At 33.3% G+C, this 4,165-nt stretch overlaps 1 pseudogene; it reads right to left on the bottom strand.

Annotated features, from left to right (window-relative positions):
- Positions 1–2,139: 2,139 nt before the first annotated feature.
- Positions 2,140–3,358, bottom strand: LOC140502530 (ADP-ribosylation factor-like protein 13B; annotated as a pseudogene).
- Between the last annotated feature and the right edge of the window lie 807 nt (positions 3,359–4,165).

Genomic DNA, 4,165 nt, shown 5'->3' on the forward strand with positions numbered 1-4,165 from the left:
ACATTTACAAAATGTCTTTTAAAAGTACTTGATACTTTATGAAAGTAAATACTAATGCTAATACTATATATTTATTCAAATAAGAATGATAATACTAAAAACACTAATAATAATGCAAATAAGTAATAATACTAAACTTTTTAGACTCTATAATTCAATCCATGCCTGGATCATGTTTTTTTTTAGATTTGGACTATTCTCAGATTTAACATGCGACGTAAATGGTATTGAAACAAAGACTTTTTCCTTACTAAGTATGATATACATGACATCTGTTTCTAAAAAAATGTACAAAACATGCCTCTAAACTTTTTCCGTGAGGACTAGAGTTCCATGGAGCTAGCTAGATCCATGAAAATTCAAAAGATTAAAGTAAATGATAATTAAAATGTGATATTATTGGTCACAATATTAAAAGTAAATTACTATCATATTAATACTACTTTAAAAATAGTCATTACTGTTTTTGTACCAGATAATAATGTGTTTCTGTCTCATATAGAAATTACTAAAGAGCTCTAATTTTTCCCAAAATAGTAGTTTAGGTTTAAATGTAACTATACATTTAATTAACTGTAAAACTGATATATGCTGATAAAATACGTAACTGAATCTTGTCATATGTATGACCATCATATGAAAAATAAACAACTTAAAGTATACAATATTACACTAGTTTTTAATCTGAAAAACCTATTATTTTGTGGTCTATTCATGAAATACTGTTTGAAGAATGTAATATTCCAACACTTTTTGTTTTCATTGCTCCAGATTTTCTCAAAGTCATAACTACTGACTGGCTGTAAGATACATTTTTTGGAAGCTGCATTAACTTCTGATTCAATTAAGGTAATGAAAATTTTAAAAATTGTACTGAAAAAGAATGAGGGACTCCTGAAAGAGGTAATAAAGCTTTGAAAGGAGTCAAAGTGTTGCCAGACTCTTGATCATTGAAATAATCTGTTATTTATATGTGAAACATATGTGAATTATTTAAATGACTTTTAATATGAGAATATATTTTTAGCTACCAAAAAGGTATTATCAATAAAATATTTCAAATAGCTTTCAAACCAAATCAAACAGTTCAACAAAAAATGAAAAATTCTCTTTGGGCAATCCATTCAATTAGTATAATTTGGTGTAGAATAAGTTTTAGGTTTGTTTTAAAAAAAATACAATATACAGATATCAGGGCAAATAAGGAGGGACACTTTAAGAATAATTTTCTATTTTTACAATGCCATAATAAATACATTCTACTTGTACGATTATATTTGTCAAAAGAAATCTGTTGCAGCAAAACAAAATATGAATACTGAAAATAAACAGAAAACAGCAAAACAAATTACATTAATGCAAAATAATTTCCAGGATTTACCCCAACATGCATATGCATCTTACAAAAATATTTTTAAAGCATAAACTATCAAAATACTGATTATTATAAGCAAAATATTAAAGTATCCCAAGTCCAAATGCTTTTTGCCTAAAGTTTTCCTTCAGGTCTACTGACATTAATGTATTGAACATTACATTGAGTAATGGTCAATATTACATGTGAACTTGGTTCCAAAAGTTTACTTGGTTTCAGAATTTTTAAGCCTATCTTATGATCCCTTCCTCTCTTTAAATAATGAAGAGGAAGTCTATATCTGGAAAGCAGAAAAGTTGATGAATTAGGTCCTGTGGAACTAATCAGATCTCTGGAAGGAATCTCAATGAACCTAGAAGATATTATTTCTGCAGGTTGTGAGAGTTCAGAATATTTTCTTCTTTACAAAAATAAAATTGTCCTTAAGTTAATTCAGTCATCAATAACTTGTCATTCTTGACAAAGAACACCATATGAAAATTAATTATGGGGTTACCTCATTGGTGCCACTGTTAGATTTCTGATGCTTTGTCAGTGGTGGAAGAGTCTTTCCATCCAGTAGAGGCCATTTGGGTGATATTACAATCTTTGTATCAGAGTTTCCTGTATTAAGTGGTGCTACCTGGTAACTTCTTTTGAACTTGAATTTATTTGTCTTCCTACTGTGATCTGACTCATACCATTCAGAGGACTGTTCCATTTCAGTTTCTTTGTCTTCAAACTATGTTAATGCCACCATCTTATGAGGGTTTACAAATTCATAATCAGTGTTTTTTGGCTGCTTCTGCTGATACAACTCTGTGTACAACTTGCTCTTGTTCTGTCCTAGGTTTCAGAAGAATTCTGTTTGTATCATTATCCATCCTCTGCCTTTTTTTTTCACTCTCTAGAACTACTACATTTATGGGCTGAAAAGGGTTGACAACAACTTGATCAGAATCCCAGCCAGAGTCATAACGTTTGTCAAATTCAGGATGTTCTGTAGCATACTCTCTCTCCACCTGCTCTTTTTCCTTTTGTTCTCTTTTTCTTTGTAGTTTATTTACTCACTCAACTCATTCCATTTTCTTTTTTTTCCTGAAAAATGTGTTGAGCAATTGTATCTTTTTTGAAGCAATCATTTAAGGCATCAAAGTATTTTGCAATGCTACACAGCAACCACCAAAGACCATTTTTTTTATGGACTTGTCAATTTTCTTCCCAAAGTCCAAGATAGCTGAACAATGTTCTATATGGCATAGACATTTTTTTCTTGTTGAAAAGTTTTTCTAGAGATAACAGTCAATTAAATCTGTTTCTACTAAAGCCCTTTTTTTGGTCTTGTTCATTTGCTAACACCAATATGGGCTTTCCTGATATGCGGGAATGATTTGTAACATCATCTTTTGTCTTTATAGCTTCTTCCATCCTCTTTTCATCACGGGAATCCACCACAAATGTTACCCCATGTGATTCAGCCTAGTAATTTTTCCATAGTCTTCAAATTTTCTGTCTACTCCTAAGTTGAATATTGTAACTTCAAACTTTCCCTGTCTAAGATAATTCTAGAAAAGCCAACAGTTGGAGTTACATGTTCTAGGCCCTTGTGCAAGACACTATGCTAGACCACTGACCATTCTATCTTCCAGGCTTGTCATCAGGATCCATCTATCTGGGAAAGGATGTGTTCATGTTCATCCTTCGTTGCTGAGGAAGACTATGCCATCAGAGAAATAATGACATGACTTGCATTTGACTTTGTTTTGAATGAGGGAGGGCTGTGCAGGTCACCAGCCTCACTTCTCCAGAGCCATCTGAGTCCAGTGAGCAGATATTCATCAGGATATAACCTCCTTGGATTCCTTTCACTGCTGTGCTTTTACCAGCATTATCAAGTCTTACAATCAGAAGAGTGACCATTCCGATGGGATTCCTTAAGCTTTTCAGCCAGCCAAAACAGCTGGCCACCAAACTGAACAGTGTACAGTGGCCAATTCTGTCCATCTGTGCCCAGGCAGGACAGAGGGAGAAAAGCATCCTACCTGGCTAGCACCAAATCCTCACTAAGGCACTGACCCTCCTATTCTTTTAAGAAACACTTCCCCGCCCCCCCCCGCCAAAGACTCTAACCTCAGTAAAATCAGCAGTGTGATTTGATCATCAAAACTGCATGTGCTATTTATGTTAGGTGATGTTAAGTGATGTATATTGTCCATGATTAGAGCAGAAGTAGGGCAATTGCATAGAAGCTGCAAAAAGGAATATTTACCCTTGATGTAAAGAAAAAGAGTTAAAAGCTGCCCAAAGATTCCATAGACTCCCTTCAAAAACTACTTCAAGGTGCGTTTGGAAACAAAAAAAAAAAAAACTTTTCATGTTTTTCTAGTCTGTATTGATCTTTTTTCTTCTGATTTTCAAAAACAGATCTTTCCATTATTATCCCTATTATGTGTTTTTTTAATCACCTCAAGCTCATGGTTGCTGTTGTCTAATGAAGGAAAAATGTATAGAAATATGCAAACGAGTAAGAATTGCACATTTATATTTACCAGGTATTGGCATATAATGATGCTTTTTAACTCTTGCCTGACACATTAGTTAAATGAGTTGTTGGATTTTTTTTTTTCTTTGCTGTTGAGGACAAAGTGGTGCCAAGGAGTCTTTAGTAGAATTGCTGAGATTAGGATATAACTTCAGTCAGACTGGGGCAGAAACTAGGGTAAATTTTTATGAGTTTACTGTTGAGGATACTGACCTGGACTGGGAACAACTCTAGTCTGGAGAGAAACTCAGTTCACCCCAGCATACAAT

The sequence above is a fragment of the Notamacropus eugenii genome, chromosome 4, assembly GCF_028372415.1.
Source record: "Notamacropus eugenii isolate mMacEug1 chromosome 4, mMacEug1.pri_v2, whole genome shotgun sequence".
In the NCBI taxonomy this organism is placed as follows: Eukaryota; Metazoa; Chordata; class Mammalia; order Diprotodontia; family Macropodidae; genus Notamacropus; species Notamacropus eugenii.